Source organism: Silene latifolia, chromosome 9 (genome assembly GCF_048544455.1).
Source record: "Silene latifolia isolate original U9 population chromosome 9, ASM4854445v1, whole genome shotgun sequence".
In the NCBI taxonomy this organism is placed as follows: domain Eukaryota; kingdom Viridiplantae; phylum Streptophyta; class Magnoliopsida; order Caryophyllales; family Caryophyllaceae; genus Silene; species Silene latifolia.
The window spans coordinates 28,147,538-28,158,477 of NC_133534.1; positions in this window are offsets into that span (position 1 = coordinate 28,147,538).

The following is a 10,940-nucleotide window of genomic DNA, read 5'->3' on the forward strand; positions in this document are numbered from 1 at the left end:
ACTCCCTATGATCATAGACCAAAGAGGTGTAACTAATTTTGTAAAAAATTCCTTGTCATGTGAGCACACTGCTTAGTGGACCCTAAGGATGAATATGGGTATGTCCCGTTCTGGTAGCAAAGTATTTGAAGACTCCGTGTATGGGTCAAGGTGAAACTGGATTGGATATTTGGAATGTGAAGCTTGGAGATAAGAGGCTTTGATGAAACAAATCTCTGGAGCTTGATTTTGTGGAGTTAAGGCTTGATGGGATTATGGCTTATAATGTGGCTTGGAAATGGAGTCTCTTGGCTTGATGTAGCCTGAGCACATAAAGGTGAGTTAAATGACGTGGGATCAAGTTTCCATGTCTTGACCCTAAAGGATAGGTATACTTGACGAGCTCGAGAGGATTCTCAAAATTCCTAACTATCTCCCTGTAACGGTCTCGAGAAGGACTTAAGGTGTGTGATGTGTAAAAGGCTTAGTGGGGTGCTAGCCGACCATCTTGATTGATGTCTTGATTCTACATAGACTTCAGCAGTATTCTGTATAGCATTTGATTCCAGGCTTGTTCTTGATTCAGATTTGGATTCTTGGTCTAGGGTATATCTTGGATTTCTGCTCAGATTTTTGATCAGGTTTTGAAGGATAACGTTGTCTTTGGATATTGACTTGTTTGATTGAGCCTTCTTCTTTTGTCTCTTTTGTCTTGGGCTATAGGCATAACTACGACTTCGGATATTGATCTTGGGTATTTCTCTTGATTGAGCCTTTGTCTTTGATCGTGGCTCGTATCATCTTGGATTTGATTGCTACCATGGATTTGGGTTAGACTAGAGCCTTTGGTGTGAAATAGGGTTGGTCTTTTAGTAGCACGGGTTGTTTATTGTGGGGAATGGGCTTGCCTTCCGTTATGGATTGTCAACAAGGGAGATGGTCATGATTCGTCCTAGAATCTCTTGAGATAGGCTCGTCCTAAACTGGGGTATATTGTGGTTTCTAGATATGGAATAGGTAAGAAAAGAACACGGAGTTTCAGGTCCTCTACAATTTTGAACGGAACATCATATAAGTGCACTCACATCGACTGTCATTTTAAAAAATGTCTCAAACCAATTCTTGTTGTCACAGGAAAAGGGTAAAGGAAGAGATATGATAGGATATGTGGATTGAAAAGTGTGCTTTTATTGAAATGGATAATAAATGTATTTAACATAGACTCGAGGAGACACGTGACTCATGGGACAGCCCCCAGGTTGTCACTAGGAATGGAAATGGACACAAACTATGACAAATATGAGATAGAAAGCCTAAGACTCGGACTCGGACCCGGACTTTGATGCGATCTAAGACCTAGACTCGTAATCATCGGCCCATGCTTGAACGTTTTCCCTTCGAGCAACTGACTTCGGCATCTGACTTTGAGCATTCACCCATTTGAGCACCTCATCTTCGTCATTGGGAACATTGAAAGGATAATAGTCAAGAAAAGTTTCTTGATAAGTGGTATATCCATGAGGATTGCCTAACCTGCCATGTGAGTTAAGGGTCGAGAGGGACAATTCCCCGCTTTCGATCATATCCTGAATGTCGTTTTTTAATTTGTAACATTTCTCTGTATCATGCCCCTTGCCTCTATGGTATTTGCAGTAGGCATTCTCATCCCAAAACTTGGATTTCTTCTCTGGGTTAGGCGTAGGTCCTATAGGCTTCAACATTCGTCGCTCCATGAGTCTTTGAAGGGCATCGGTGTATGTAATACCAATGTTGGTAAATTTCCTAGGAGGTGTGCCCTTATTTTCGGAAGCCTTTGTAAATGACCCCGAAGGCTCCATGAGGTTGCCTTTGTTGACTTTGATTCTTGGATGAGTAGAACTAGGAATAGATTGTCCATTTGTTGCTTTCTCCTTAAGACTGTCAAGCTGAGGGTTTGTTTGGACACTTTTCATCTTGAGAGGCCGGGCATCAAGCTTCTTACTCATTTCAGCAAACTGTTTCTCCATGTTGGAAAGTTGGAAGTTTAGATTATCAATGGCTCCTTCTATTTTGGAGAATTTATTGTTGAAGGTAATGGAAAGCATGAGCATTCCATTTTGGACATCTTCATCTTCGAGGACATTGATTTCTTTATCATCATGATGATTGAGGAGATGAGAACAATCTAGAGATGGTTCTTCATCATGCTTAATGATATTAGACCCAAGAGGGTCGATTTTCTTGGATTTTCCCACAGAAGGTGGCTTAGGAAGCTTGCCCACTTCGATCATATCTTGGATGGTGTGTTTCAAGAGAAAACACTCTTCAATATCATGGCCTCTACCTTGGTGATATAAGCAGTATTTGTTGCCCTTCCAGAGGTTCACCTGTTTCTCTAAAGGTGGATCCGGAGTTGGCCCTATTGGATGTAGCTTGCCTTGGGCAGAGAGTCTCTTCAAAGCATCGGCATAAGACATGCCTAAATTGGTAAGCACCCTTTGATGCCTCCCAGGTTTCCTTTCAGCTGTTTTCGGCTTTCTAGGACGATGGTTATTACAAGAGGTAAGCTTTGGATGACTTAGACTAGAGGTTTCCCTAGTTGACATGTTCTTTTCCACAATTCCATTTTCAAGGGTGAGGACGCGAATGCTCAAATTTTTCACTGTAGCTTGAACTCCTAGGACCATGGCATAAACATCTTGGAGAGACACGGTGATGGTGGCTTGATCTGCTTCGTGACTTTGCTGATTGACAGAACTTGCTGGATTCCTACTCGACAGAAATGACGCGCATTACAACTCGATTCGACATGGGATCACGCATACTAAGGCAACAAACAAAGGAAGGGACAAGATGACAAATATGGACATCGTCTTGTGAATTCATGAAATGTCATGAGCGACTTCTCGTGTTTGAATTCACGGTGCTTGACTTTTAATTTTAGACTCGAGTGTTGACTTTGACGGAGTGACCTTCATATGATTAACTTTGTTGACGGAATTGATGACACATGTTAATTCTAATTTGTGTTGTTTAAGATAGACTTGACTCGAGGTTCGGGCATGTGTGTCCCGAACGTGTCATTAGGAGAATTCAAGTGACGGATTTTGGAATGACTCGATGTGTTAGCCTCGAGTGCGTGAGTCGAGATGTGGAAATGTTTAGATCCTAATTGAGTTGGGGTATGGAGTCCAAAATGACGGCGTGACGCCTTAGGACTTGACTTGAATTTTGAAAAGACCCAAAATGTAAAGGAAGACGAGTTTATGACTCGACAGAGTTCCGACTTGGACATAGTCGGTTTGAACTTTGACTCTAACTTAGCCCAATTGATTTACGCATTTACATTTACACGTTGGAAAATATTTTGGTTTTAGAAACGTCTTTTTATTATTATTTTTGTTTTTTTTTACGTTTTTTTTTTGGATTTTTTTTTTGGTTTTTTTTTTGGTTTCTTTTTTTTACACGGGTTTTGAAATGGGTTTTAGGCCCGAAGTTTGACTTGACATATGGACAGAGTTTAGGCTTATTTTGCGCTATTTTGAAAATATTTATATTTTGAAAATGATTTTATTTTACAAAATGGTTTTGTTTACAAAATGGCGATCACGTATGATACAAACATATATACAGGCATTATAACGGGATGCTGAGTGCATTTAGAAGGGTTTTGGTTTAAAGGGTGGGTTGCCATACCGAACAATCAAACCCGGGGTCTGTGGAGAGGCTCGTACCAAACAAGAGTAAGGCCGATTCCTAGTCCATTTCCTCAAGTAGTGAAAGTCCTTGATACAAACAAGAGTAAACACCATGGTATAAATGACGTCAATCGCTATCCATCCTTAGGCCCAAATAAGAATTAAGACCGTTTAGACGGGACGATTGGTCGAATGGGTTGGGTTGGGCCTAGGAAGGCCGAGTGAAACGATCTAGGAAGACCGAGTTATGAAAAACGACAATTGTCTCGTACAAACTAATCCCTAACCTTGTTCAAGTTTCACCCTTTTGGCTACACGTAAGTGTATTATCCCCAGCGGAGTCGCCAAACTGTGGGCAATGGGCCCACGGGGGCGCTTGGGAAACAAGTGTTTGCATTTGTGGAGTCGCCACCAATTTATTGTGGAAAATTGGAAACCGTTCGAATACCTCGTGCCATGTCAAGACACAAAGTAGTGACATGAACACCAAGAACTCGTTACCGTTAGCATTCTATGTCTAGAATGACTCTCGTGGATGCCAATGAACACGGATGTTCACAGAGATCTGGAGTAAGGGGCGAGGGTACGTATTAGGAAGCTCTTTTGATCGAACACCTAATCCCGCCCGCCTCGATAGCGGCCTCTACTAATGATTAAGGAAATCGTCTATACTTGATATATCGTCGATTATATGCATGCAATGCAACATCCAAGTTTTAATCCTAGCATGTGAAGATTTAACTAAGTCGGTTAACAATTAATTAGCAAACAATTGGGTCGAAGTAGGAATTTAAGATTAATTACATGTGGAAGCATACAAACAATGCGATAAAAGAAATACAATAATAAATACAATAATTACAACGGATTAATGATTTATGTCGAAAATACCTTTAAAAACGGATAATTTGGGGAAAAAAAGAATAAATAAATAAACGACCAGGAATTAGGCGATAATACGAATAATAGTAGATTAATACGTAAACTAATTAAACTAGGCCAAGGCAGAAAAGGAGTTCAGACACAGAAATCAACCTGGAACAGGCGCAGCAGAGCTGCGCCCTCTGGAAGAGGCGCAGCAGTTGCTGCGTCTGTTCCAAGGCTGAGTTCTGGCTGTGAAGCCGGAACTGCAAATCGTTAGTATTCGTGGGTGAAATTTAATGATTGATTACGATATTTACTCGGATGGAAGTGATTTAATTCATTAATTACACACGAATGAGTCATAAAAGCAATAAAACATGGATGAGACGAATGTGGATGAATTAATATTTACAAGATTAAAAGAGGATTATTAACAAATTAACAAATTAAACTAATTAGGCTAAATACGATGGATCAATGACGAATATATGATGGTGACGATAAATAACAGATGCAAATATGTCAATGATGAATTCCAGAGACTCAATATTGATGAATTGAATCTCTAAAACCCGAATTGATTTTAATGACGAAAACCCGCAAATATGAGTTACTTGGGATTTAAGTCGGATTTAATGATGAATTATACGTGTTAATGATGATAAATAACATACATGTGAGATGATTATGTTAATATACCAAAAAATTAAAGAAAACAAACGAAAACGAATAAAGAGAACGAATTACAGAGGACGAAGGAAGAAGAAAGGAAGCAAGAACCGCGGCAGCCTCACGAAGAGGCGCAGCAGGTACTGCGCTCCTTCGAAGAGGCGCATCAGTTGCTGCGTCCTTTCTCGACGGTTTGTCTTTTGGTAATCCGTAAAAAGGGTTTTAAACGAGGTTTTATAAATCGGTTTTAATAAGTATTTTCGACATAAACCTTACAATAGTGATAGAAAAAGTAAAGAACAATAAATAAAAGAGAGATTTACACCCTCAGACTTACATGTTTGACGAAACGAGATGAACTAAGTTTACGATTAGTGATGCTCGACTCGAATGTAACAAAAGTGCCCTCGTAAGAGGAAAACGATTAAGATTAATTAAGTTGATTGATGTGGAGTTGGTCAAATTGGTCGGTCAAGCAAACGAGGCTGGTACTCAGAAGGATCCGAGCTTACGTGGTCGAATGTTCAAGCACGTAGACGCCAAAAAGTAAGAACGTGGTCTAGAATGCAAAGGGAGAAGAGAAGGGCGAACACTCGTGTGAGAAATATGAGGAGCGAAGGCTCCTATTTATACTAATCACGGAATTAGGGTTTAGGAAAGGAGAGAAAGATTCGGAAACAACCGACTTAGGTTAAACACGAAAACTTGGACAAAAAGAAAACCTTGAGGAAAAGGTGCAGCAGGTCCTGCGTCCCTTGGAAGAGGCGCAACACTTGCTGCGTCCTTTCCTCAGAGGGTTCCTCCTGCGCAAGAAAGCGCGTTTGACAGACTGTCGTATTTTAGGCATAACTTTTTCTACAAGACTCGGAAAAGGTGATTTCGGTGGCGTTGGAAAGCTAAGAAAGAGATCTAGAACTTTCTGTGAAATAGGCCTAAATGCACATTTTGTAATGTAAACTTTTAGTTTATCCAAAAGAAGTGACATGGGACTCAAAATGAGAATAATCATGACATTTTATGACATCCTAACCTTAGGTAGACAAGCACATTGCTTTGACTCGGGATTTGACGGTTTTAGGAAATGAAGACGGTTTTTGACCCGGACTCCAAATGAACTCTAATTACTGCCAAAACGACCGTATCGGCGCGTAGATGACAATTAAGAGGTAGACACCAGTGTTTGAGCGATCACTTGACGATAAACTTACGAACTGTCACAAATCGTTCTCTGTACCAAACATGCGGCCCAATCATCACCGGGTGGTTTGCGGGAGGTGCAAAAATGAGGTGTCTACAAATTCTCAATCCACTGAAGAGCACCTTGCCTCCCATTAAACAGGCCAAGGTCCCCAACATCCCCTTCGGGCTAGGCTATGAGCTGACCGATGAGGACATCCAGGAAATGAATCTCCTAATACGGAAGCGCAAAAAGCACGGAGTCATCCTCCGACCCTACCATTTGACTCTCAATGGATACTTCGTCCCTGAGGGAGAGTCTGAGCTCTAAAACGGCTTTCCCGAGCCAATCTACGACCCCGTATCAAAGGTCAGACACCCGGGCGTAGAAGTATTTCAAGACTGCTACTTCATCCCCGACAACACCAAAGTTGCGTCAACGAAATCTGAATCGACCCCTTGCCTGGACGGGCAAGCCGTTAGTCTTCTCTTCGGATAGGAAAACATCAAGCACCTCGGCTTTGAGGACATCATCAACATCGCTCTGAAGGATAACCAGTTGGATCCCACTGCCTTAATCTCTGATGCTAACCTAGAGAAAGCTACACAAGGCTAGAGGAAAACTGTCAAGTGGACCAATCGTCAAGGCCGCATTCTCAATATCACAACTGGAGAAGACCCTATGTTCAAAGAAGGCCCTTTCTTTCATTTTTACCCATAAACCCCACATTAGCCAAATTTGCCAGTTGACCCTTAGCTACATCCAAATTTAGCTTGCCTTGTCAAGCTAGTTTAGATTGTTTCTGCGGTATATTGTCTATTGTATCAAGTTTGGCTTGTATCTATTGATTCGGAGTTGGTAATTTATGAAGAGAAGGAGGATGAGAAAAAAAGAAATGAAAAAGAAAAATAAGACGTGAGATGAAAAAAAAAGAAGTTGAAGAAAAAAAAGAATCGAAAAAAAATGAAAAATGTGAAGAAATAGAAAATTCGAAAAAGAAGAAAAAAAAAATAGATGTTGTTTGAGACGGTTTCTGCTCCTATATTCTATCTTATATCATTTGAGGAGTATCTTCAGTTTGGTTTGGTGAGATTTTGTGCCAATTGAAGGGCATGTGCTTAGATTCATAATTGAGTTGGAAATGGATATGTTTCATATGGTTTTGTTTAGGTACTAGCTTGATCACCTATACCTCCACATTCCCATAAATGTTTTGCCTTTTCTTACCCATTGCCTCACTTTACCATATTTTTGTAAGCCCTCGGCTGTGACAGGACCTTGTTGGTTGGAATGTACGTTTGGTAGCTAGAATTGTCTATCATATTAGTTGCATGCATGTTTATGTGGGTCGTAGTCTAGGTGAGCGACTATTTTTCTCCCTCTCTCTTACATTCATATGCTTACCCTTTGCTTCACGAGAGAAGAGTGACCCGTGAGAGTCCATTATTAAAGGTCTTGCAAGGTCGATGGTTCAGCTTTATTTATAAACATCCTATAACTCGTTTGCATTTGACTATCTGCTATAAGTGTTAGTTTGCTTGCATTAAATTGGCTTAAGTGGGCATTTGTAGCTAGCTCTGAGTTATCTTTTTCCGTTCCTTTAGTTGCATTTTAGTTTACTCGGGGACGAGTAAAGGTTTGTTTGGGGAGATTTGATACGTGCATTTTATATAGTCTTTTTAGCCTATTTTATGCACGTATTTCTATGCCTTTATCGTGGTTTATTGCTACGAAATGCCCCGAATATGCTACTTTGGGTTATTATGTCTTATTTGCAGGTATGGATCCGAAAGTAGTGAAATCAAGCTATTTACCGTCCGTTTAGCATGCATTTGGAGGAAGAGATAATTCGGAGCTTGGAAAGTGCTATTTTGAGATGCGCATTGGAGTAAGGAAGTTAGGCGAGCCAAGAGAGTGCTTCAATTTGCTAGTTCCTGCTTGTAAGAGCCATATCTCGAGTTATACAACAGTTATTAAGGTGATTCCAGTTGGAGGTGAAAGCTTATCCTCTTAGCTTTCCAACGCCACCAACCACGCCTTATTTTTCCAAGTAACGAAGAAATGGCAGCCGTTTGAAGTTCAGTGCGCGAAGCAGGAATTACGCGCTGAGAAGTGCTCGATCGAGAACTATTTCTATTCGATCGAGAGCCCATTTGCTCGATCGAGAGCCACTTCTTCTCGATCGAGTGGTTTTAGGATGAATAAGTACTCGATCGACTATTTTTCCTTTCGATCGACCAGTTCTTTTTATGCCTTTGCTCGATCGAGTGATTTAGTTACTCGATCGAGTGGATTTTGCTGACGGGCTGGGCTTTTTAGTTATTTTCCGTCATTAGGTTTAATTAAACTCCTAATTTCTTATAAATAGGAGTTAGGTCGTCAGTTATGTTATGCTTTTTATCCGGAGACACTCTGACTCTCTCTTTTCTCTTGGAACGATACACTGTTACTTTGCTTTTTATTCAGGATCATTATTTGATAACGTTTCTTCCCTTTTCTTTCTTAATTTAATGTTTAATTCTCTTTTAATTCTTGTTCTTGTTTATTTTATCATGAGTAACTAATTCCCCATAGTATGTTAGGATTAGGGAAACCGTGGTAGCAATGTTTTAATTGACTTAAATAGGTTAGTCTTGCGATAGGAATTGTATTAGGCAATTTAATTGTTATCCGGTCGAATGAATGCATGCAGGAGACCATAAATCTAGTTAACCCCGACCTAGATCGAAAGATTGGAAGAGAAGGCTTGCTTAATTACAATAGGGTATTGCAGTGAGGGCGAAAGTTAAGCTGTTTACGCTCTAGGGCGGTTTAAGGACCGAAAGGTGACGACCATAGCTCTTCTTATCAATAGTCTAATCGCCTTAGTATTCCCGATAGTATAAGATCTGATAGCTGCCACGGTGGACCGACTCCTAGCATACTTCCTTTCTCTTACTGTTAATTCTCTTATTCATTTCCCTCGCCTTAATCTCTAGTTTAGTTAAATCAATCAAAACCCCCAATTGTGACATTTAGACAGATAAATAGACAAATAGATAGTACACCGCCTCCCTGTGGAGATCGACCCTACTTACCGACTTCGTTAGTTGTACTTAGGTATTTATTTTTTGGTACGAAACGAAGTATCAAATTTTGGCGCCGTTCTTCGGGGAGGCAATCTATTTATTTATTTGTTTAAATTTTATCTGTTTTTAGCCTCGGGGATTTATCCCTTGAGGCCGTTCCGATCTTTTTCCTTGAGTCTTTGTTTTGATAGGCCTTACGGTGTACTACCTAGAAAGTTCTAGGTGAAAGACCGTCAAAGGGAAGGCTTGAGTACCTTTGACCCGTCACCGATGTCCCATTATATGGAACAGTAGGTGATCCGCTACGGAGATGTGGTTCACGAGCACAATGCACCTGTAGTTGTGCCGCCACATCCACCCTATCAATGGCCACCGCAACAAGACCCTCCTGATATACAAGAAGAAGAAATTGCGGAGCTGAAATCCTTGATGGAGACACTTGCATTCCAAGCGCAAGAATACTTCTCGCGATTTGGTAAGCTCGAGTCTGCAGTTGCTCAGCTAGCAGCTGAGATGGAAGAAGAAGAGATCGCGGAGCTGACATATTCAATGGTAACGCTTGTATCACAAATGCAAGAGTGCAACAAAAATATGGACGCTCGATTCCATGAGCTCGAGGCTGTAGTTGCTCAGTTAGCAGCTGAGATGCAAGAAGAAGAGGTATACCTTGCTGAGAGCGGTTTCTCCCCTGAGAAAACCGTGTTGCCCAATGCTGAGGATGACCTCTATGACTCAGATGACGAGTTTCTATCATATTTCACTGCCTCATGCGAAGATTTCAGCGCTGTACAGGAGGAATCACTCGATCGAGTGACTAATATCGGTCGATCGAGTGATTTTCCAGGAGAAAGTGCTCGATCGAGTGAACATTCTACTCGATCGAGTGGAAATCAGGAGGAAACTGCTCGATCGAATGAAGATTCTACTCGATCGAGTAGTTTGGCCATTGGGAGCTTTGGTTCATCATTTTGGTTTGATTTTGATGACGATTTCGATGAAGATAATGGATACGGTGAATCTTCCCTATTCAAGGCCGAGTTGGATGCACTTGAGGCTGCGATTTACGGGACGAATTCCACTAAGGAGGGTGTCAAAGAGGCAGCTGAGTCGGTAATTGCTCCTAGCACGGAAGAGGTAATATCTTCCTTTGTCGATGATTCCGTCATTGAGAGTGACCGACCCGAGGTAGTAAACGATAATTTATTTATTGTTTGTTTTAATAGTAAATTGCCTCAGTTGACTTTTGCTGCGCATCCCAATTCTTTACCCCTTCCCAATAGGTCGTATAATTTGACGATTTTTCACCGTCCTTATCATTTTAATTTCGTTAATCTGAATTGGAGCCCTAAATTATCGTCAATTGCTCCCTCGCTCCTTTATTTTGTGGATAAATTTAGGAGCGCCCATAGGAAATTTGTTAGACTTAAATATTTACATATTTTTATTTCCTATTCTGTTATTCCACTTTGGTGCTACTTATGCTGTTGTGTAGCACATGCGCAGCTA